This window comes from Camarhynchus parvulus, chromosome 24 (assembly GCF_901933205.1).
Source record: "Camarhynchus parvulus chromosome 24, STF_HiC, whole genome shotgun sequence".
Taxonomy (NCBI): Eukaryota; Metazoa; Chordata; class Aves; order Passeriformes; family Thraupidae; genus Camarhynchus; species Camarhynchus parvulus.
This window is the reverse complement of record NC_044594.1, coordinates 857,297-881,678: the sequence shown is the minus strand read 5'-3', so window position 1 is coordinate 881,678 and position 24,382 is coordinate 857,297. Positions and strand designations below refer to the sequence as shown.

Here is a 24,382-nt window from a genome sequence, read left to right as displayed (position 1 = left end):
TTCTAACTCCTCTGATGTCATTCTGCCCTGCATGTGCGGGGTCCCTGCTGTCCCCCAAGGAGTGATGTCACAAGAACAAGTTTCCAATTACCGTGTGTTCTGCCCCAAAACGGAAGCAGCTCCCTGGCCCCGGGGGTGCACCAGATGGGGCGGTCTCACCATGACATCATTCAGCTCTCCCCACTGGAGAGTGACGTCAGACTCATCTCCCGCATCTCACTGGTTTCTCCCCAAAACCGCAGCACCCACCACCCACCGCAGGCCCTCTCTGTGACGTCATTCTCCTCCCGAGATGACGCGTGACCCAGGTGTATGTGACCGGGGGGGTATCCTGTCCCTGGTGGCCTGACGTCACGCGCAGCAAGTTTCCCGTTTCCCGCGGGTTTCTCCCCAAACCCGCAACGCGCTCCTTGCTCTCCCCACTCTCCGCCGCGCGGGGGCGCCCTCCGCAGCCCGCGCGCCCGTGACGCATGCGGTGACGTCAGAGCACCGCCCCCGTCGCCATGGCAGCCGCCCGCCCCCCGGCGCCCCCCCGCGGATGAGCTCACGCGGTGCCGCAGCCCCGCGGGGGGGTTCGCTCCGCGCGACAAGATGGCGGCGGCGGCTGCGGCGGGAGGAGGCGGCGGAGCGGGGGCTTCCCCCGCGGCCCCCCGGCTCTCCCCGGCCCCGCCGCCCCCGCGGCCCCCCGGGCCCGCCCGCATCGGCTACTACGAGATCGAGCGCACCATCGGCAAGGGCAACTTCGCCGTGGTGAAGCTCGCCACGCACCTGGTGACCCGCGCCAAGGTGAGTCCCCCGCGGGGGTCGCGGCGCCGGCCCGGTGAGCGGGGAGCGAGCGGGGAGCGGCCGCGAGCCCCCCCTGCCCCGAGCGGGCGCTGCCGGGGAGCGAGGTCGCTGTCGCAGGTGACACGGGTGTCCCCGCGGGTCCCGTGGCTCCGGGATAACGTGGAGGTGGAGCGGGGGGATGCTCCCGCGGTACCCGGGGATGCTCCCGGCCAGCCGGGGGGACGCGGAGCGCAGGTGGGGGACAGGTCGTTCCTTACCGAGACGACGGGAATCGATCGTGGCCGAGCCCTCAGGGCCGTGGGAAAGCGCAGGGAGCAGCGCGAGGAAGGAAGGGCCTCCCGAGGGAGCGGCGGATCCCGGTGGATCCAGGTACGGCCGCGCTGCCCGGTGAGCCCCGGAACACGGCAGCAGATCCGGGTGGATCCCGGCGCGGGCGAGCCCCGGAGCGCGGCGGGAGATCCGTGAGGAACCGCGCTGTCGCCGCCGTGCTCCCGCTGGTGCCGGTGACACGGGGCTGCCGGGCACGGCTCGCGGTGCTGCATGCAGCAGTGCCAGCCCGGGATGGCCCCGGAGCTGCGGCAGGAGCGGGGCTGGCACGGGCAGGCGGCAGACAGGCCCGAACCAAAGCCCTGCGCCTGCCCTGCTCTTGGCTCCGCGCTGGCTCCTGCAAGCGCTGCAGAGGGAGGATGGTGTTGGCTGGCCTTGTCCCTCTGTCAGTTCCTGGCCTTGTCCCTCTGTCGGTTCCTGGGGTTGTCCTTCTGTCAATTCCTGGGGGTGTCCCTGTGTCAGTTCCTGGGGTTGCCCCTCTGTCACTTTCCGGGGTTATCCCTCTGTCACTTTCCGGGGTTGCCCCTCTGTCACTTTCTGGGGTTGTCCCTCTGTGCTTTCACCAATTATGCCTTTGTCACATTCTGGGGTTGCCCTTCTGTGAGTTTCAGGAGCAGCATTGTTTTGAAACAGGAGGAGAAATCCGCCATCGCCTTGGTTTGTTGGAGCTCTGGCTCTTTGCCCAGATAATAAAGTGAAATTAATTTCAGGGGCTATTTAAACATCGGTTATAACACCTCCTGGACAGTTCTTTTCAGAGCTGGGCTGTATTTGCCTGCCCTGACAGCTATTTTGTGCCTGCAAGTGCTCGGTGCCACAATTTAACCTGCACTTGAGATGCTCTGTGTTGTTCTTCTTGCCATGATGAACCTGAACCTTGCTGAGAGAAACAGGGTGATGGGTTCAGGTGCTCCAAGTGCAGGGCACTGGCCCCTCTGAGTGGAGATCACTCCTGGAAAAGGAGGGATCTAGCTCCAAGCTGCTTTCCTGTTCCTGTTTCCAGACTCCTTCCTTGGGTCAAGGTTTCTTCTCGGTGGTGCTGACTCTGAAGTTTGCAAAACACCAAAGCAGAGACCATCTTTTGTGCGATTGATTTTGTCCAAAGAACGGCAGAGTACACACACAGATTTTGTCTGGAAATTGTGTTCCAGGTTTACAGGGCCAAGGCTGGCTTGTGCACGTTGGCTTTGGGTGATGGAAGGGGACACTAAGCTTGGAAAGCTTTGCTTTGCAGCAGTGTACACTCATTCCCACTGCCCTGGAGTGACCAAGGGTGGGCTGTGGAGTTCAGGAAGCAGCCTTCTGGTGGGATGGTGAGATGCTGGGGGCTCTGGAGCAGCGGGTTTGACCGGCAGCATGTTCCCTGCACGGAGGAGATCCAGTCCCTGTCCCTCTGAACTCCGGGGCTCCCCGAGCCTGGGGAAATACCTGTGCTGGAACAACTGCCATCTGTTCGGCTGAGCTGGGATAGCTTGGAGCTGAAACTTGACCTGGAAGCTTTCTTAAGTCCGAGGTCAGGTTTCCTTTCAAATCCCAGCCTCTGGAGAGGAGTGCGAGTGAATGGATTGGATTCTGCTTGCAGACCCTGAGCACTGTGGGTTCAACACTTTTCCTTCACTGACAGAGCTGTTGCTGTTGGCTCTGGGAGAGGAGTGGGGAAGGAGAAAGGAGCTGCTTGGTTCAGGCTCTGGGACTCATGAGATTAGAGGGGAGGTGTTGATGTAAATGCGTTGGAAAAGCCAAATCCTTATGGGGAAGCGTTTTTGACTGGCAGCAGAAATACAAAATAATGCTACTGCGAGCTTGTCTTCATCACAGTTACACTTTTAACACTTTGACTTAATGGAAACAACTTGGAAGCGAGTGAAACCTTGGCAAAATGGTCCCATTTAGGCATCTGAAAGAATTCTTTGATCACGAAACGCAGGCGCAGCCTGGTTGCTGCCTGTGCTGGCAGCCCCTTCCTGAGGTGATCCTGCTCTCCCAGTAGTAGCTGCGTAAGAGAACCGGGCAGCTCAAATATAGCCACCAAATCCCTGCACAAACTTGACCCCGTGTCACATTCTCTTAGAGAAAAGCGGGTTTGCTCGGCACGGCCCCTCCTTGGGAGCCGCGCTCCTGCACCGTCTCAGACGGAATTCCGCTCTGAGTGTCTGTGTGAGCTTGGAAATGATGTACCCCGTGGTTTGGGGCCTTTTCCAGAGGGTGGAATTAGTGATGGTGTGGGCTGGTGCCCGCTGCTGAGCCTGGAGTTAGAGGTGCTCTGTGGATGGGTGTTGGATCCTGTTTTCCTTTCTGACGGACATTTACCAGGTCAAGTGGACTTTGACATGGCAGCTCGAGATAACAGCCAGAGCATTCCTGGCTTGTGTCCCCTTTTCCCTAAAAAGAGAAGCGGAGGGTAGTGGGTCCTGATCTGAATGGACTGAGATTTTCCTGGCCCTTGGGAAGTTGAGCACTGCATTTGTTTAGAGAGAGGAGCAGAGCGCCCGGCCCTGCTGGCACGTTCTGCTGACACCCAACGTTGCAGTTTACATAGAACTGCATTTCAGGAGCTGAATGTGGGTCAGCAGTGCTGGGGACACTGAGGAAGGGGAATGTTAATCATCCCAAAGGGCAGGAGGCCTGTATTCATAATTGTCTCCGCTGGAGCCGATGGAATAGAAGGGAACAGTCTGCAATTTATGTATTAACCAAGGCAGCAATTTACATTCAGTCCCTGCCCATGCAAAGTTGGACTCTTGTGCTCTGTCAGAGCTGCTCTGGTGGCTGGGCAGGAGCTGGAGCCACTGCTCTGACCTGGATCAATTGGGTACCTGCGGGATACCTTGCTGCATCCCTCCTTCTGTCCCCCTTCCTTTTTCTTTTCTCATCTTTTACAAGAAACCCTCATTTCTGTGCTAAAAATCTTCAGAGTGACCTGCTGAATGAATTGTTTTCCACAGAATTTCCATTTATAAATCATCCAAGTGACTTCATTAGAATTCCAGCTCCGTTCAGGCAGTGGGGTTGTTTTTAATGCCACATTTTTTTCACGAGGGCTGGTCAGGGAATGTTGGTGAGTGTGCCAAGGAGCACATACCTTATGTTCCCATACCCTTTGGGTGCTGTGTTTGAGCTTTCAGGAGGTGTTGGGGCTGAGGAGGACAGAGAGGGATGCTGTGGTTGCTGGGCACTGCTGAGAGCTCTCTGCTGTCCTGGTTCCATCCCTTCCATCAGCTCCATGTGGCTGGAGATGCAGCTGGGGCACAGAGCAGCACCTACCTGCCATGGCTGCCCTGCTCTCATGGAGCGTTTCACTGGGAGATAGGAGTCACTTTCATGTCCATCTTCCTCTTGAGATGGGATTGACAGTCCTGGGAGAACACAGCTCCTGCCCAAGTGCAGTGATATTCCTGCTGTGCTGCCTTTGCTTCTTGAGGGCTGGTTGTCAACTTAGGTTTGGGTTAAATTTCAGTAATATCTGGATGGGCAAAGCTCAGAGCACGTTTCACTGGCTGTCTGTTGTGAGATCCTGTTTAAGGGGTACCTGGAGTTGTTTAGTGGATAGTAACCCAAATCCATGCTGCTTTAATCCTTGGCAGAACACAGCCCTTCTGCAGCACATGCGCAGCTGCAGAAAGGCTGGAATTGAGCTGATTTTTATTGAGGTTTTTAAGGAGCTAAGCCTTTTCTGAAGGATGGGAGGCAGCTCTGCCCTCACAGGGAGAGGACATTCCCTTCCATGAGAGAACAGGCTTAATTTCTGTGGTCTGTCTTTGGGTGAGTTGGAGTCATCAGTGGAACACATTTTTCACCAGAGTTCTTGGAGGTGGGCAGCGTGGCTCTGGAACCCGGGATGAAGAGCAGGCTGGCACTTCATGGGGAGCTGGGCTTTGCCCTGGGAGCACTCAGGCTCCGTTTGGTACCCTCTGGTCTCTGAGCACGGGGGCTCCAGGGCTTGCCTGGATTTCTCTGCTCAGATGCAGAGCGCTCTCAGCCCAGAGGGTGGGAGAGCCTTGGTGGCTCTCTGTCCTGCTCTGGCCGTGCTGCAGCGAGGCACGTGCCTCTGGGCTGACTGAGGGCTGCTCCCTGCAGCCAGCTTGCCCGTGTGATAAGCCCCGTGCCAGCGTGCCCTGACTCATCGGCCTCGTGTCAGATGGGATTGTTCAATACCCGTGCCACATGTTTTGTAATGACCCACACCTGCTCGCCTTTCATCAGTCATTTTCCTTTTTTTTTTGCAGTGTTTGGTGGTGCTTCACCTGTCCTGCTTGTTATTTCTCCTGGCCACAAGGAAAGCTGATGCTGTGGATGGCTAATTCCTCAGGCAGCATGATCCTGCTGCTCACAGGGCCTTTGTTCTCCTCGCCTGTGTGCTGCAGGAGAGTTGTATTTTAGTTCTCATTTGGTGAGGAGATTTAGCAAAAGCCTAAAAGCTAGAAATGAACTTTGGCTAAGCAGAGTTGCCACAGTGAGGATAAGAGGGAATATTTCCTAAAACCTCAGAGAGCCATTGCCTGTATCAACTGTGGGCTGAAGTACTGACATTTTATGTTTCATTGCAATATTTTTCTTGCTACAGCAAATAACATTTGATTACCAAGATGTTAATGCCAGAACATGATTGAATTGTAGACCAGGCTTCTTCCTGAGATGCTCACAGGTAAAAACAGGAGAGCCAGCTGACAGAGGGCAGGGTGAGCTGGGGGGCCTGTGGCATGTGTCCTGAGCCTTTCTGGGCAGGGAGAATATTCCAAGAGAGCCAGGATAATTAATACCTACTTCTCAGCTGTGTGGCTCTTAGCTTATTTGGGGGGTGAGGTGGGTACAACTTCTGTGCCTCTTCAAGCTGGCTGCCTCCCACCTCCTGCCTGGAGTCCCTTCCTCCCGAATATTTGCTGTCCCACAGCTCTGGGGCTGCTGCAGCAGGAGGCAGTCCACACCTGATGAACGAGGTGGGGGCACCTTTGGCCAGGTACAGAGGCTGCCCTGTGAGGAAAAGCCTCTGACAGGAGCAGGAGGAGGAAGGGCTGTGCCAGACAGGGATCAGTGTCTCTTTTCCAGGAGGGTCTCCCAGAGGTTTGGTGAATGCTGCAGAGGCCTAATGAGGGTTTCTAGAAGCTGTCTCCTCATTTGTGTTTGAAGGAGGAATTACGTGAGAGGGAAATAAGGAAATGGCAGTGTGTTGCTGGGAGACTGGGCTCCTTGGGTATTAGACATTTTCACAGAGAAGCAGCTCTAAGCTCATTTTTCTCTTGTCCTCTCTCTGGGTCCTGTATCAGCCCTGTGGAGTGGCTGGACAGGGTGCTGCCCCTTCTTGCTCTCACCAAGACGATTGCATAACAGCTCCGTGTTTATCCCCTTCAAAGTAAAGCTTTGGGAAGTTGCTCCAGCATTGCCAGCAGAGTAGAATTCACAGTTTGTGGTGGAAGTTCTCCCTTCCTTTCTGGCTGAAAAGATTCTCATGAGAGTTGTGACTTCCCTGTGTGACCACGGTGGGTCTCATGCTCTGCACACCCCCAGCAAGATGCTGCATTTAGCTGAACCTGCACCAGCAGAGGTTGGACTGGCTTGGAGCTTGCACAGGTTTAAACAGAGCAATTTGGGGATTCTCTAGTTAAGCCATTGTACTCATTTAATGCATTCAGGGCCTTTCTGCTGATCCCAGGCCAGGGGTTTAATATGCTGCGTTAACACTTAAATGAAGAAACCACTGAAGGCTGATTCATTATTAGTCATTATGTGTCTTTTGCTAGTAATTCTGACCCCAAGTCTCTCTAGTTGAGGCTAAACCTCACCCTCTCTGCTAAATGGCCATCAAAAGGGTTCCATGAAAAGGGAATTATGTGGCTTCAGCCAACTTTCAAAGTAGTCGAATCATGCTATCCCACACAAACAAACTCCCACAGCCCGTGGAACTGACACGTTGAGCTCAAAAATAGCCCAGTGTGTGTGGGGGGAGCCGAGCTGAGCTCTGCTCCGCACATCAGAGGATGGGCAGGAGATCCTGGGGCAGCACAGCAGCAGCAGCAGAGCTGGATCTCACTGGAGCCTGTCAGACCCGGCTGGGTCTTATCTTGAAGCATTGGGTCCTTTCAGAATGCATGGTCTAATCCCAGAGAGATATTGCTGACGCTTCTGGTTTCTTCTCTGCATCCAGTGCAGGGGACAATTTCCAGCCAGGGCAGCTGCAGCTTGGAAGAGCTGCAGGAAAGAGCTGGTCCTTGTGCAGTGCAGGTGTGTTGGGAGTGACTCCAGCATCCCTCTGCGCAGGATGTGGAACTTTATCCTGGGAGCTGGGCTTGGGCCTGCACTTTGTGGCTATAACTCCGTAGCAAGAGTGCAGATGCTCTCCTTGGAGCTGCTTTGGCCATGGAATGTTGTAAATGAAGGTATCAACATGAGTACTGGCTCGTGCCCTCAGCTGCAGGGTGTGCAGGAGTGGCTGCCTGTGCAGGGTTTGTGACGGCTGTCAGAGGCAAACATGGCACTGGGAAACCTCCCCGTGGCATTTGGGAGCTGCAGTTCCTGAGAACCTGTCTGAAGGAGCAGGAGAGGAAGGTGGGGATGCAGACACAGAAACCAGACGTGCTCTGGCACAGTGCAAGGTGCAGCAGCAGGCTGTGGTTCACCTGGCCTGCATGGCAGTGCTGGGGTCAGCTTGTGCACAGGGTGATTCAGCACAGCCTGCAGCAGGTCAGCTGAGCCACGGACAGAAACTGGCCATGTCCTCCCAGCGCCTGCAGTGGGAGCCTGACCAGCTTCCCAAATCCTGCCCTGGCTGCCTAACTAGGGCCTGCTGACAGCAGTGATCTGTGTGTTGAGTTACCGCCTCGATTTGCAGAGGGATGGAGGGACTGGCCTGAGGCTGTGCTGTGCAGTGCAGGGGTGCCTGTTCCCCACGCCCCACTGGGGTGTTGCCATTGTAGCTCGGGATCTCCTCGATGTTCGCCACTCTCCTGTATGGTTTGGCTCTGCCTCCAGCTCCTTAAAGCATCGGCTGCAGTTACAGAGCATTAATTACAGTACATTTGGAAGATGGTTTAGAAGAAAAGGAGTCTGTGGGGTATCAGCGTGCGACTGCGGGCCCGGAGCTGGAGGCCAGCGTGGTTTGACAGGGAGCCAGGCCCAGGACGACTGTCAGAGCTCCATTAGCTGAGCACACGCCTCGGCACCGCTGGGAATACAGAGAACGCGGGGCCGCGGCAGCGCATTAAAGTGTTTCAATTAAAGTCTGCATTTGGAGGCTGTGTGCGTCTGCTGCCTTTCAGCAAGCAGATGGATGTTTCTTGTCTCCTTCCAATAACTTTTAAAATGTGGTTGGTCCTGTTGGAAGGAGTTCTGAATGAGAGGGACGTAGCGAGGTGTTTGCAAGGCTGGGGAAGCGTGCGTGGATTTCTGCAGCAGAAGGGAAGACACATTTTTTCCAGGTTTTTCCTTACCTACACAAGTCAGTCTCAGCTTGTCCTGGCTCTTTGGCTGTCTTGGCTTTCAGCTGTGCCTTTTCCTGCATAACCTCTGTCTGTGCAGAGACTTTAATTGCAGCAATACCTTTGGAATGTATATGGAGAATAGCAGGGATGGGTGTGTGACAGACCCATGGCCATCACACTGTGGGCACAAGGGTTATTTTTTAAGGCTCTGGGATCTGCTGTCATGTAACCTGAAGCGTTTCTGAATTTTTTGCGTGCATTCAGGCTCATCAGGTACTTCCAGGTGTGTTTCTGGCCGCTCTCAGGGACAGTATCTTTAGAGCCCTGAGGCTTCTTGCTGTTGGGCGAAGGCAGCTGCACTGAAGCTGATGCCTAAAAACTAATTGTGGCATTTCGCAACATGAAGTGCTCCTAATGGAAGGAGTACGTTTATGAGCTGTGTGTCATTGTGTGTGTGAAGTGTGATCAGATAACACGCTGAATTGCAGCACTGAGCCTAATTGGAGCTGGTTCCTGTCTGTGGAATGGAAGGATACAGTCTGTTCAGGTGTCGTGCTGCTCCTGCAGGCTCACAGGAGTCTGGAGCACTGCTGATGCTCAGGGTAGCCTTGCCAGGTAGATCTTCTGTGATACAGTCTTCAGACAGTGACAGTGAAGAAACTAGGGGGAAAAATGCCTCTTGTCACGTGTATATCTAAATTCTTAAAGATGTTTGTCTGTGCCCCTTTCAGCTGAAGTAATTAGTGCTACAGGAAAGAGTTTGCTTTTGTCAGTCACTGTGACAGTGTGGTCGTGTCTCTGCGTGCCCCAAATTTTCATTTAAGCTCACAGCACTGGCAGCAGCCAAAGATGAAAAGTCTTAGTCTTGGTGCTTAGTCCTTCCTCTCTGGATGTGCTTGTAGGAAATCCTTGGGCTGTAATCTCGCAAGTGGCTCTGTCAAGGTTATCAGGCTGGCCGGAGTGCCGCTGACGGACGGGCTCCGGGCAGCCTGCGCAGCTCTTCCCGGCTCCCACCGAGCCTCCGCGCTGCCGGGAATTGTGCTGGCCTCTCCCTGCCTTGGACAGAGCAAGCATCATGTGCTGGCTGATTTATGGCAGGTTTGCTCGTTCCCAGGTGGCCGGCAGAGAATGGTGCTCTTTTGTTGTAGCCGGTGTCCTCTGCAGCCCTAGGCTGGAGCAGCTGTGGCTGCTTTCAGCAGTTTTGGAGGTCGGAGGACCCCCCCAGCAAACTGATTATGATACAGCTTAGCTTGTGCTCTATTTCTTTGCACATGTACCATTAATGAAATCGAACTATTCCCCAGCAGCCATGGAGGAGCATGTTCTCAGCTCTACAAAGCCCATCTATGTTCTCCCATCTCTCTGACACAGTGAGGGGGTTGTCAGTCGTACAGCAACTGTTTGTTTTCAAGCACAATCTCATTGGAAACCAATAAAAATCATTCTGATTCATTCTCTGTACGAAGATTTCAATACTTGGCTTCCACAGAGGCTGTTTTTCCCCTGAGCAGCTCTGGGAAGTGTAAGATTTAAAAAAATCCAAAGACTTTTCCTTTCTGCTGGTTAATTCAGCTGGTTTATGTTAGAAACAAAGTGCAGAGTTGGTGGAGAGGGAAATCACGGTCGCTCCCTCCCCCTTGCTGCAGTGTGGGTGTCGTGTGCCCACTGCCCTGGCAGAGCTGAGGTACATGGGGAAACCTGTGCTTAGTCAGAACAAAATATTCATGTGTTTTTCATCCAAGCTGAGACTCCCATTACACAGTAAAATGACAAGTGAAGGCTGACTATAGGTATTTTCCCACTCAGTGGGCGCTTGTGCAGTTTCTGAGTCATCAGCTGACAGTGTGGGCCTTAGTCTCTGCTTTTCCTCGTGTGTGTGTGTGCTGCTGGTCCCAGTTTGGTTCCACAGACACAACTGGATCCTTGTTTTCCCTTACCATTGACACAGTTGGGAATGAACTCAGTCCCTTCACGTGAGCCCAGAGGAAAATGGGGTGGTTTGGTGACTGCAGTCTGGGATTTGAAATGCACCACCTTCTTTTAAGGTAAGGTGGGATACAGCCCCTAATTATGAGATCACTGAATTGTCTAGTTCCTTTTTGAGTGATGGTCAAATCTCTAGAACTTTTGTAGGGCTTAAAGGCAGATGGGTTTGGGATATGGAGGAGGTGTAACTGAAGTTGCCTGGAGCAGTGACCAGCACGTGGCTGGACCTGCTCCCTGTTTCTGGGGCTCTTGGGGTTCCTTGTTGCTGTGCCATGGCAGTGAGGTGCAGAGCAGCAGTTGCTTTAGTACAGCAGGAAATTAGTGGGAAAACTAAACGTGTCAGAGCTTTCACCATGGCAACAAAGCCTGGCTGGCTTGCAGCACAGCGAAACAAAAGCGGGTCAGGTCTGCACAGAGCAAGGTGGGAGCCTTCTCCAGGCTGAGTGTCTCCAAACCTGCCCCATCTCCTGGGGAAAGGGCTGGTGAGGTGACCAACATCAGGATTTGGAGCTGGGGATTAGAGGTGTGCTCCACTGATCTCATTCTTATGTCATCAAAGCACCTGACTTGGGAAGTGCCCACAGCCCCAAGGCTGCAGGAGCTCAGGGAGTGTTTGGACAATGCTCTCAGGCATATAGGGGGATCCTTGGGGCTGCCCCGTGCAGGGCCAGGACTTGGACTTCATGGGTCCCTTCTGACTCAGGATACTCTGTGATTCTGTGCTTTTTGCTCTGGATGGAAATGTTTTCTAAAGGCCACACAGTCACTCTGATTGTTTCCCTTTCCCTGAAACTGTTTGTAAATAATGGAGAGGTTGTAAGTCTGCCTTGTGTGACAGTGCCCAGACACAGTTGCTTAATTCCTGGGCTCTTTCTCTCGGATTTGCGAGCAGCCCAGAGGTTGCACGAGCACTAAGTCACGTTCTGATGGCACACCATCCATTTGCTTATCTGTCTTCTCATTCCATGTGTTCCAGCATTTTCAGCTCTTTGGTGAGGTCAGCACAAAAAGGGTTGAGAGCACCGACAGTGGCAGTGACACGTGGAAGGGCTGTCTGTGCTCTGTCCCCCTGACAGTGTCTCAGTGTGGTTTTGCCATCCCCAGCCAGGCTCAGCAGCGGGCCCTGAGCGATGCTCCTGCCGTGCTGCTGCTCAGGAGTTGTTTTCCCCATAATTGAGCGGGATATTAAAAGGTTTATGGTTTACAGTTACAGGCGTTGCTCCGGCCGGAGGAACGTCGAAATCGATACGGCAATTACTGCCCGGCTCGTCACGGGTTGTGACTCTCACATGCTTGGGGAGACAAAAGTGGAAGTGGCTGGAGGAGTGCCACCAGCGGGGTGGCCACGGGCTCGCCTCCAAGCCAGGGATGGGCAGCATTCCTGAGATGGGGACGGGGTGGCACACCAGGAACTCGCAACTGGGCTGTCAGTTTTGCAGAGCATGAATATTTAAAGAGAAAAAAAGTAACTTTAGAAGCGCTCTAAGAGCAAATTTTATACAATTTTCTTGTTCTTGTCATCTTCTCTTTGGATTCGTCATCCAGGCTGGGAGTGCAACTGGAGGAGGGTAATGGCAGCAGTGACCAGGCCTGGGTGGCCCTGGTCGGGAAGCGCCGCTTCCTGCCGGATTTGCATCCCAAGCCCTAAGTCAGCACTTCGGGGCTGTGTGTGGTAGGGTGCCCTGGCTTGTTGGAGTGAGTCATCATTCAAATAGACACCAGAGCAAACGTGCTTGTCCAAACAAGAGCAGCTCTGCAGAGGCTGCTCCGTCTGAGGTGAGCAGCAGAAGGCTTCTTGTTTTACCACCTGCAGGTCTCCAGGTTCCAGCCCTCGCGCAGTGTTGGTGTGCTAGCACCGCTCTCCCTCCCTGCTGCCTGGAACAAAGCTGCCTTCCTGTGCTCCGAGGTCAGATCCTATCGCCCTGGAGGGAGCGGTGCTTTGGGCCTGGCAGATGTTTTCCCCACCAGGTCCCAGAACAAAGGCTGCTCTGCACAGTCTGCCATGGTGCCTCCTGCCCCTCGCTGCTGGAAACCTCAGCTGTGCATATCAGTGTTGGGATTCAGTGCTAGCATGGATGCTCCAGTGGTTTTGTTAGAATAGGAGTATCAACTCCCAATTAAAATGGCGATTAAGATAGCTTTTTGGTTTTTGCTAGCTGTTTTTTTCTTATCTTAAATGTGTTTGAAGATCTTGAACAGCAATTCCAGTCCTCTGTTTGCTTTGATCCTTTGGTTTCAGGAGAGGCTGCGAGCGGCTCTGCAGGAATGGCATGTGTCATAGGAGCTTTGTTTGAGTTCTCTGTGCTCCAAATTCAGGGCTGGAGTAAGAAGTGTTTATGATGTGTGACTTGAGTGAGTCACCTCGAGTTGGAGGCAGCTGTCAGCCACGGGGACCTGCACAGCCCAACCCATGTGCAGTACACCTGGCTGGGGTTATGCCGAGCAGGGCACCTCGCTCAGCAGGCTCCTGGCTGGGCTCAGCTCCTTCTGTCACACAGAAACCCTTAAAGCTGTGTGAGAAAAGCACTGTCACCTCAGCTGTGCTCTGCCTCCTGCCATGCTCCTACCTTGTCGTCTTTGGAGGGATTCCTCCCCCAAATGCCCTCCCAAAGGCCAGGAAGAGAGTTGTGCCCTACACAAAGGTGCAGATCAGCTCCTGCTGGCACAGTCCTGCTGCTCTGGCCCTGGCAGCATCCCTTTGGGGTGACAACACTGGGCTCCCAGTGTGGGAATCCTTCCATGGAGTTCATTTTCTTCATTGTTGGCAAACTGTGAGCCAAATGTGTACACAGTTTAGAGCAACAACTTCCTATTGACAGTGCTTTCAGAGGAGCTGTTGTTTATAAAGTGAGGGATTTCCAGCTTTGTTTTTCTCTCTCTCCAGTACAGAGTAAACTCTTGGAATTGAATGTTTCATTTTTTGACTGCTTGATAATAGTTGTTGGATTCTGCTGCTGTTGGTGAAGCCCACAGACTGAGGGGAAGGCTGAGCTCTGTATTTTGGATGTTTTTAGATCTATGTGCAGCGTCAGTCCTCAGAGGATGGATGGGATCTGGGTAACAAAAGGTGTGTCAATGGGAAACACAGATGTCCAGCTGAGCCTTACACCTTGGCTCTGTGTGGTATCAGTAGAAAGGTCTTGACACAGGCTCTGTCTGTGTTCTAGCTGGAAGAGAAATAGGAACAAGAGGAAGAAAGGAAGATAGGTGTATCCCTGCCGTTTGGTCTGTGTGTGTACAGCACAGAGGGCCTGAGCAGTGCTGTGCTGCTGTCCCGTGTGCTCCTTCTCACTGCTCGGTTTTTTAATCCAGGCACTGCAGGAGCATTGCCAGGAGCTCTGAGGGAAGTGCAAGAGCTGGGATCCATTGAGCTGCTATCAAGCTGGTGTGTACAAAGTACCTTTTGATGCCATTGCCCAGCCAGTTCCATCTGGGTGAGCGGGGCGAGCTCCTCTCTCCACACAGTTGGGCTTCACGCCAGGGTGTTCCATCTCACACACATGGATGAGAATGTTGTAAAAACATAAATCCCTAAGCCTCTCCTGGTGATGTTACTGTCATTACTCTGCTAGTAGTGTTCAGAAGTTGGGGTTTAAGTGGTTCCTTGAGTCTGCCCTCTCCTGTGATATGTCTCAAACCGCCCCTGGAATTAGTGCCAAGCGCCGTGGTTGGGAGTCAGGTTGAGTGACGCCTTCGGCAACCAGCTCGAGATCAGCAGGAGGAGATACAAGATACTCGGGTGCTGTTCGAGCTGATAGTGCCAGAGAAATATTTAGCACATAGGTGACACTTCTAATCTTTAAAGCACTTCATAAACATTGGCTAATCCCACAGTGCAGTCTTGGTTGGCAACCTATCTGTCTTCCCTGGAGAGAACAAACGGCTGGAGGACTCTGGGAAGCTGCAGTGCAAGGCTGTGATAGAGCTTGAATTTCACTTGGATTTTTTAAAGTATAATTCGAGCTACAAGATCCGCTGCTTCTGTGACCTGAAGCACATGAACTGCCTGCACTTCACTCATACCTGGAGTGGGGGTTCCCTGTCCTCATTCACGGGACACTGGACTGCGCCGTGCGGCCAGGCAAGAGAGGATGAGGAGAGCCTTCAGCTCACCTGCTCCCTTCAGCACACCCTGGGGCCTGGCCAGGCAGCTGCAGCGGTGCTGTGTGAGTATCAGCTGTACAGGAGAGTCATGAGCACTCAGGGTGGGAGTCCTGAAAAAAAAAACCTGTGGCAAAATGCTGTTGTACAGCTGCCATTTGCTCTGAGGAGAAAACCTGAATGACTTCTGCTCTTCAAGAACTTGACCTTTTCCTTCAGCATCCTCATGGAAAGAGCAAATCCATGGGCTGGGAAGGTCAGTGCTTCCATGGCCTCCTGCAGCCACGTCCTCAGTGGCAGATGAGCACTGCACCCTGTGGGCGAGTGAAAGGCAGCTGGGAAAGGGCACTTGGTGTGACACCAGGTGAAGCATCTCCTCGAGCCTTGGGGCATCCCTGACTCCAGTTCTGAGAGTGCCCAAGTCCTCAAGCTACCGGCTGAGGAGGGAGGAGAGGCTCTGCCGCTCATGTTGAAACCGGGGCACTGTGTAGGAAGGAACGTAAGATTTGTATCATCAAAGGGCTGAAAGCAAGAGGGAACATGATTTTGTAGCCTAGTGATGAGGGAACTCCCCTGGGAGGGGATAGGGATCAGCTTCCATCTGTGCTTCAGGGACTGTTTATGTATTTTGTGTTGAGAATTGCTGGATGAAGCACATCTCGAGCAGCAGTGAGTTGCTGAGGAGTAACTGGCAGCTCTGCTGGGCTGGCTGGCTGTGCCTCACCACCACTGGGGCTTCTGCACTCACCTTGTTCTTTTAGGCTGTTTTTAGGACAGGGACCGTGGTTATTTACAGCTGAGTTACCAGAACTTAGAGAAATAATAGACCTCATCCCACTGCAAGTATTAAGCAGCCACAGGAGTACTGCCAGCCTTCTAGAAGGAAACTAAAGTGTGTTTGTTTGACCTCCTTCAGACACTTGAAGGTGTAAAGATAATGCAGTGTGTGAGACAGCTTGGACCAGAAGATGGTGGTTATCTGGAGCTACGAGGTGACGAAAACCAGTGTTGTTTAGATCTGGCGATTAAGAGCCTTCCTTTCACTTCTGATTTACTACTTGAGTATCTAAATTGCTTAATGAGAGACAGTAATATGGAAAACTAACAAGGTAGGAAGCCTGGTTTCCAGTAAAGCTTAAACCACAAGGAGTTTATCACAACCTGGCAGGGGGCAGTCCTGTTATGTATTAATAAAGAAATCAAAAGAGTGTCTTTGCTTCACAGCTCAGAAGACAGAATATATATTTTTTTTCAGGCCTTGGTTCATAAAAGATGGCAAAAGGCAGCCAGGTGAGGTGTACAGAGCTAACTGCTCACTTGCTACCGGGAGTAGAAGCTACAAGGGCGTTGCACCAAACAAGCCTGGTCCTGTAGCATTTTGCTTAGATAAAAGATACAGAGAACCCTGGGCAGTAACCTGCAGTTATTTCCAAGCGCTCGTGAGTTAATGAGCCGGTTCTGTGGAGCTGCCAGGTCAGGCAGCACAGCTGGGAAGGGGCTGGGGCACGGAATGGTGTGACCCTGGTGCTCACACCATCCCCTGCCCCAGGGTTTGGGGTAAATAAACTCTGATCCCTGCAGATTTTCTGTACAGGATCAATGTGAGTGGTAGAATTCACTGCGAGCTGGCAGTGAGCACTCACAGCCCAGAAAGCCAAGGGTGCCCTGGGACACATCAAGGGAGTGTTGGCAGCAGGACTGGGGAGGAGATTCTGCCCCTCTGCTCTTGACAGACCCCACCTGGAGTCCTGCACACAGCTCTGGGGTCTCCAGCACAAGCAGGACATGGAACTGTTGGAGCAGGTCCTGAGGAGGCCATGAAGTTGATGAGAGTATCTGTGTGGAGACCTCACAGCACCCTGCAGGATCTGGAAGGGTGGTGAGGTCCTGCACTGGTTACCCAGAGAAGCTGAGGCTGCCCCATCCCTGGAAGTGTCCAAGGCCAGGTTGAACTGGTCTTGGAGCAACCTGGGGTAGTGGAAGGTGCCCCTGGCCATGGCAGGGGGTGGAACTGAATGGTGTTTAAGGTCCTTTCCAACCCGAACCATTGTGGGACTCTATTCCATGCTCCTGTCAGTGGGCATTATCTGGCAGCTCAGCTCTGGCTACAGCACGCTGCCTGTTGGCTGGGGAAGTTGTTTTGATTAGCTGCATCACCCTCGTGTGTGCAGGGATGAGTGTTTTCCTCACCCCTCCGTAGTGAGGAGACTATCAGCTCGTGTGCAAGAGGAAGGGTCTGAGCTTTATATAATCTGTTGGCTCAAAGACTTTTCAGAAATAAATCTTGCGACGGAGCTAGAGGCTAATGACAGCAATATGTCTGCTGGCAGGCAGCAGTGATTCAGAAGAGCTTTGGATCTATCCATATGCTCTTTTCCTTGCGTTACTTCTCAGCAGAGCCGAGTGCACTTGAGGAGGGGTTTGGGGAGGGTGTGTGGCATGGGAGAGATTCCAGCTTACCTCCTGTCGGGGTGAATCCACTGCCTGTCTGTGTGAGGCAGTCATCTGCCTGTGTGCTGTTACCTCTTGCATCATAACATGTCATGGCCTTGGAAATAAGCCCCCACCTAGTGAAGAATGGGCTGTATTTAGAATTGCTGGGGTGCTTCATCTCTGTGAATTAATGTCCTTAAGCAGCCACTGCAAGAACTCTGGTCTGTGACTGGATGCTCTTTTGGAGTGCAGCTTCAGGAGCCCAGGAAAGCCCGTGTGTAATGCACAATTCCTGCTGGTTTCAACCAAGACTTGCATTCTTCTCTTCTTTCTCCTTAGGGAAATGGCTACAGTGCTTCAGCAAACCCTGTCAGCTCTTTGAGACAGGGAATTTCTCACAATGCTTGTGGAAGGATGAGTTCCACCATTCCATGAGTGTCTTGGGATACCGTGAGAGTGGGGTGCAGCTCATGTCACCCACTCAGAGCTGCAGTGGTGAGGAGGTGGCCCTGCTGCACAAAGACTCCTTACTTTAGGGGTGGTTTAGGTCTTGCTTTCTGCTTTTTATGGCTCTTACCTGCTGGTTTTGTACTGCAGCTGATAAGTTACTGCTGCTGCTCATCCTCCTTCCTGCACACCTCTGCAGGGATGTGCAGCCGAGGCAGGGATGAGTAATGCCTTTGGAAGAAGTGCTACCCTAACCTTTTATTCTGGGTGCGTACATCGAACACTCGAACCTCTACATTTTCCATTGCATTGCATGACTGTACATTCCTATCAAATGATTCATTGGATTAACATAACTTTTCTGTGAACCAAAATATCTCCTCAGACCCTCAGAGCTGAAGGGATCTTTAGCAGATGCACTGTTGGATGCTCCATGTGTGCCTTCCCCAGCCCAGTGCTGTGTACACAGGGGCTGGAGTGTGAGGCTCTCCTTTCGCTCCCCCTACTAGTGCACTTGGTTCCCTCACATTCCATTTCAGTGACGTTGGAAAGCTTTTTTCTTCCTTTTTCCCCAGAGGGACTGAGCAGAGCTGTTTACCCTCTGCTGGCCAGCTTCCCCTCGGAGAGCAGGGCTGGTGCACACGAGGGGGAAGGACAGGAGAGCACAGGCTTGGGGTGGGAGCAGGTTGATCCTCACCTGCTCAGGTGCTGTGCTGCTGCTCGTTCTGCTTCAGCAGCTGTCCTGCAGCTCTGTTTGGGCTTTCAGACTGGTTTGGCACTGTGCTTGGGGCTCTGTAGCTGCCTGTGCCCGTTTGTGATGGAGTGCCATCCCTGCTTCCATCCCTCGACAGCTGCTCCTTGGAGAGTTGCAGGCTGCAAAGCTGCTGCCCAGAAGTGAGGCGTGTTCTGTGTGAGCAGTGCAGCTCAGCTCACAGCTGCCAGAATCACAGCCTGGGTGCCTGTGGTACCGCTGTGGAGATGAATGGATCCCAGGTTTGCAGCGAGATAATTCCAGGCTGTTCCTCAAGACTTGCCAACGTGGGGTTGATTTTTTTCCTTGGTTGTTGTGAAACTGCCCTCGTTGCATGCCTTATCTCAGAGCTGCTTGCCTGTCCTGTGCATGTCCTGCTCCTGGAGCCCTGCTCCTGCTCCCAGGCTGGTTTCCAGGGGTGTTTATCTGTGCCCTGCCGAGCTGCAGTCCTGGACGAGTTGTTCCTGAGCAGTAAGCTGGGAATGATTTCAGCTGGGCAGTGCTGGAATGCTCTGTGCCCATAGGGAGCTGTGGACTGTGGACCATTGGGGTGTTTTGTGTGCAGTGACCTCGTGTCCTGCTCTTCTGGTGACGTTCAGTACCTTGATGTCCCCTGGCTCTGGTCCCCTCTGTGGCCATTGAACTCTGGCTACACCACGCCATGAGCTGGCCCTGCAGCTGTATTCACCTGTGTTACGGTGTGAAACTATTATTTAAACACTTACCTCCTCTTAATGTGACTTTTTTTTTTTGTAATTTTAAGCATCTCCAAGTTGTTAATCCTGCTGGAATGGTGGCCCTGTGTTTTGCAGCTCCCTGGGATACAGGGCTGTGTGATCTGAGGGTGCAGCTAATGACTTTACAGCAGCTCTTACAGCCTGACCTCGGAGCCTGCTGGTTGTGTCTGGGAATGAGCAGGGGAATGTGAGGCACAGAAGCTGTGGCTTGTAGGGAATATGTTTTTGTGGAGCCTGACTGATGGCAGTGACTGGCTCCCCAGCAGCCTTGTGGGCTCTTTACAAGGTGCACGTATTGGTCCTGGACCATTATAGTTATCTCAGATATCACGTTTATTGTCTGACACTCTACCACATTCTGCAGCCAGGGAAAAACTCTTGTTTTTCCTGAGGCAGCTGTTGCACTTATGGAATTTTTGGTATGTGCTAGAATAGAAACTCATTTTCATTTTGTACCTGAATCATAGAAAGTCAGGCTAACACGACAGAGCTCGTTGCTGCAGAGACAAAAGTTCTCCTGCACCACACAAACCTCGGGCTGTGCCGGCTCCGCTCAACTCTTCCCTCTCCTCACTCCCCCAGTTTCAGCACAGCTGTAACTGCACGGGGCAGACACCCGGGGCAGATGCCTTGCTGAGGGGGATTTTCCTGGCAAAGTGGCAGTACCTGCTGTGGACTGGGGAGCAGCACCCCTCACCCAGCGGGGCTGGAGCAGGAACTGTGCACGTTCCATGCAGGCTGTGGAGAGCAGTCCTGCCCTGAGTGTTCCCCTTGCACACTCTGAACAAAGTACAAAGCAATCCTTGGGCATGCAGGATCTCCTCTCTCCTGGTGGCTGACATCTTCCTGCATCCTGCTGCTGGGATTGAGCTGAAATAAGCTGCTCTGGTTGCTGGCACCGAGAGCAGCCATCAGTGTGGCCAGTCCTGCAGCTGGTAAATAAGCCTTTGTTTTCATCTGCATCTAAAGAGAGAAAAAATACTGATCAGCCTGGTGAGACAGCGCCTTCAGTTTCTTACTGCTATCATTCAAATTAATAGAAATCTCATTTATCTCCTTCTGGTGATATATGTCCCTGGAGAGCAAGGTCATGGCAAATGATACAAATGAATGAATAGGGGAGATGGGAAATATGATCTGAAATTCCTGCAGGCTCGCTCATCTCGCACCCTCCGTGTGTCAAGGGAGCCTGGATTTACGTCACTGTGCCTTACATAAGGATCTATAATGTGATAGCTCCCGAGGTTGTGTGGGTCTTGGGAGGCTCCTGTGTAATTGGTTCAGTATGTGCTCAGCAGAGCTGCACAGCTCTCGTGGACAGCTCTGCAAGGCTTGCTGCTCGGGAACCTTTATCCAGCCCTAAAGCCTTTTTTTTTCCTATAACATCACCATTGTCTTTGGGTGATGTTATAGCTGTTTCAGCTGTTGCAGGTATCTCAAATGGTTAAAAATGCTTAAGGGGGGAAGAATTCACTTAAGGTTAAATCAGCTCCCTGAAGCTGAGCACTCAATATTTCACAGAATCCTGGAATCACTGAGGTTGGAAAAGACCCCCAGGACCATCGAGTCCAACCTGTGCCCCATCCCCACCTTGTCCCCAGCCCAGGGCACTGAGTGCCATGTCCAGCCCTTCCTTGGACACCTCCAGGGATGGGAGCTCCAAACCTCCAGGGCAGCCCCTGCCAAGGGCTGAGCACCCTTTCCATGGGGAAATTCCTGCTGGTGCCCACCCTGAGCCTCCCGGGCCCAGCCTGAGGCTGTTCCCTCTCCTCCTGTCCCTGTTCCCTGAGAGCAGAGCCAGAAGGGCCCCCTGATCCCCCTTTTCTCCAGGCTGAGCCCTTTTCCAGCTCCCTCAGCCTCTCCTGGGGCTCCATTCCCTTCCCTGGACACAGAAGCAAGGAAAGAATTTGGGTAAATGTTGATATCAAGTGTGAATAAGCAAGGCAGTGTGTTTGGATTGCTGCACTTTTCCATGCTTTCTTGTACAGCTGCAATAAATCCCTTGCCCAGGACTGGTCAATCACTTGTTCAATCAGCTGCCCCCTCTCCTATTCCAGGCACTCCAGATGCTCTCTGTGCCCTGACCAGTGTGCCTGTCCCCACATAAGCAGAATTGCAAATGAAGACTCTATGCAGAAGGTCTGTGCTCAATCCTTGCAGGTTTTAGGGCACACTCAGTGGTTTGGCTGCAGGGCTGGGTGCGAGCAGGCACTGCTGGGCCTGACATTTATGTCGTGGTCTTGTGATAGTCCAGGTTTAGAAGGCAGGCAGGCAGCTTGTTTTACTGGGCACGTCACCCGAGAGCCGTACAGTATGAGCTGCTGGCTGCATCCCCTCTGACTGTACAGCCCAGGCAGGAGGGCTTTGGAGCACTCGAGCTCCAGGGCCATGTGAGAATCTGTGTGTGACAAACCTGCCCTGCGCTGGCTTTGTGCTCACAGGGATGGATGGAGCAGCCTCCCTCCCTCGAGATGGGAGTCTCGTCATCCTTGTGATAAGAAAGAGTCACTTCAAGTTGCACGTGTACTTTGAATTTTATTGTGGTTTTGTGTGGATGTGCAGGAAAACGAAAACTTGCTTTCTGAGTGACACTGAGGTGCTGAAGCCTGTGCAGAGAAAGGCAGTGGAGCTGGGGAAGGGGCTGGAGCCCCAGGAGCAGCCAAGGCTCAGCCTGGAGAGAAGCAGGCTCAGGGGGACCCTGTGGCTCTGCACAACTCCCTGACAGGAGGGGACAGCCAGGGGGTCGGGCTTTGCTCCCAGGGAACAGGGACAGGAGGAGAGAAAACAGCCCCAGGTTGTGCCAAGGGAGATTTAGATGTTAAGGAAAATTTCTTCACCGAAAGCATTGTCCAGCCCTGGAACAGCTGCCCAGGGCAGTGTGGAGTCCCCATCTCTGGAGGTGTTTTAGAGCCATGTAGATGTTACACCTGGGGACACAGGGGGTGGTGGCCTTGGCAGTGTCACTGGACTGATCTTAGAGGGCTTTTCCAACCTACACAATTCCATGCTTCCAAGGCAGCAGGGCAGACTGAGACCTTTATGTGCTGAGGCAGGGGTGATGGTGGTCTGCTCCATACACAGCACCTTCCTGGGCTGCCATTTTCAGTTAGGAGTTCTTAAAACAAAGTCCTGTAAGGGAAATGAAGCCCTGCCTTGGCAGCCCTTCTGTCTGATCTTTGGTAAGTGCAGATGTGCATCTTGGAACAATTTACTCCTGGTTGTGTTTAGGGCTACCAGAGTGACTGTTCATTCCCACATATGGAGCATGGTTTCAGAAGGTAATTTAAACAAATGGAGCGCCACTTCCAATTTTTCAGGCTTCTAGTTTAGGAGCCAAAATTGTTCTCCTGGCTCCAGCTTGCCCACCCTGGCTGTATCAGTTCCCACATGGCCTGCCAAGTTTGCAGAGAACTATCTATGGTCCCTTTTCCCTTCTGAGGAGGCAAAGCTCCCATGGCTGAGCATGGTTTGGGCTTTGTTGGGACACGGGGCGGGGCAGGGAAAGCCCTGCCTGGGACTGACCCGTGCTGTTCTAAAGTCACGGGTTTTGTGAGCCCAGCTGTGCCTTTGCCCATGTGAGGGGTTAACATGATCTGTGAGGTGCTCCTGGCTCCTGCTGGATGCTGCCAGGTGCCATCAGTTCCTGCTGCTGCGCTTTGGGAAGGGTAGTCTGGGATCAGAAAGTACCATGGGCTGCGTGGACCCGGAAAGCACACCTCTGTTTTGTGGCTGTTGGCACTGGAGAGTTGCCTTAATACGTAGTTCTTGTGCTGTTCATGGCTCTCGCTGGACGGTTAGGTCTAGGCTAAGTGAAATGATTTAGTAGCACATCAGCTTGTGCTTGTGAAAGTAAATATTTTTGTTCTACTGAAAGCAAATGGAAACGTGTGGTCAGTGTCCTGGTGCAGTAAGTCCTGACCTGCTGCTTGGAAGAAGTAGGAAATGCTGTGATGAGGGAAAAGCGATGTATTTTGAGCTTGGTGTGTGTGTGTGGAGGGGAGCAGTGCTGCACCCCAGAGATGCACAGCCACTTGCAGTGGCCAGGGGCCCATCTCTGTGCTGCTGTTACTCAGTGGTCCTGTGAGCTGTGAGTACTCACTGCCTGCCCCGGGCTTTGTGCATGTGGAACGGCTCAAATACCCAAAATTCAGACACGCTGAGCTGTGTGCTGCAGACTGGGTTTAAGACCCCCAAACGGATCTGTAGGTTGGCTGTATTTGTTTGGTTTTTGTTTTCTTGCAGTTTCTGCACATATGAAAGAGCCTTTGTCCTCTGTGGGCCCTGAATTTCCCATGTACAAGGAGAGGCATTGAGAGAATTCCAGGCTGCGGCTTTGCTTCCACGTGCCCCTGCTGCATTTACCTGTATTTAGTGCGTGTCTCTGACTCAGTGTTTACTCTTCAGTATTTAAACATTCCCTAGAAATTAAATCTTTTAAGAACATTATTCTTCACACCAAGTGCTTGTAGAAGCCCAGTTGTGCAATGCCTACGCTCATGTATTGGCTGCTGTCTTACTCCCTCGGAACAGGATTTATGGTGGCAAAGCAAAGCAGCAGCCACAATTAGAATTTGGGTACTACAGCGCTGAAGTGCTTTCAAAATAGCAGTGTCTGTGCTCCAAAAATACTCCATTGTCCCCTGCTTGGAGAGCTGGTGACAGCCATGGTTGCCAGCCTCACGTGAGGGCTGTGTGGGTGCCGAGGGCAGGATTCCCTCCCGAGTCTGGGGGCACCTGAGCCCTTGGTGCTGCCTGTTGGCACCAGGAACGAGTTTGATTTGCATGGCTGGAGCAGCAGGGATCAGAGGGACACCCATTGCTGTTTGATCTTTGGCCCTTTGCCCCGTGCTGTCACCAACCTGGGGCTAATGGCCGTGTGTGACATTTGGGAGCCTGGCTGCGGTGATTAGTGGGACGCTCCAGCCCAGACCTGAATTCACTCCTTGCAGTGCAGAAAGTGAATCACGAGCCCGAGGCCCATCCTCTGCCATGCAGTGACACCCAGCCTGTGTCCCAGGTGGCTGCCCTGCTGCGAGCCAGGTTCCTGGGGTGGCTTTGGCAGCCCTGGCACAGGGCAGGGTCTGGGTGCCCTTTTGCTCACACCGTGCTGTGCCACGCGGCCCCGAGAGCCCGGGGCTGGATCATGCTTTGGCTTTGAAGTAGGGTTTCAGCTCCTGAGCGTGTAATCTGTGGGTTTAAGTCATTTCTGCTGATAAGAGAAATCAGATAGTCTTGTTGGAAGTGGCTTGTAGGCTTCTCTAGTGTTGTAATTCAGCTCCATGCCCGAGTGAAAGGTGATTCTTTAACAAGTTGGTCTGTGCAGTTACTGCTGTGGGAGATTCTTCTGTCAAGCTTGCTTTGTTATGAAACAAATTCAAATTTCAAGCAAATCTTTGTGG

The 24,382-nt window shown here is 52.8% G+C and overlaps 1 protein-coding gene across 4 annotated transcripts in view; it reads left to right on the top strand.

Annotated features, from left to right (window-relative positions):
- Positions 1 to 600: 600 nt before the first annotated feature.
- The window catches only part of SIK3 (SIK family kinase 3), a 69,066-nt gene continuing 45,284 nt past the window's right edge, over positions 601 to 24,382 (top strand). For 2 of the 4 annotated variants that reach the window (XM_030964873.1, XM_030964870.1), the window contains exon 1: positions 616 to 786. The gene's annotated coding sequence lies outside the window, so the exon portion shown is untranslated. Of the gene's footprint in view, positions 787 to 24,382 lie in introns of all 4 variants that reach the window. The other 2 variants (XM_030964868.1, XM_030964869.1) reach the window with 2 other exon arrangements.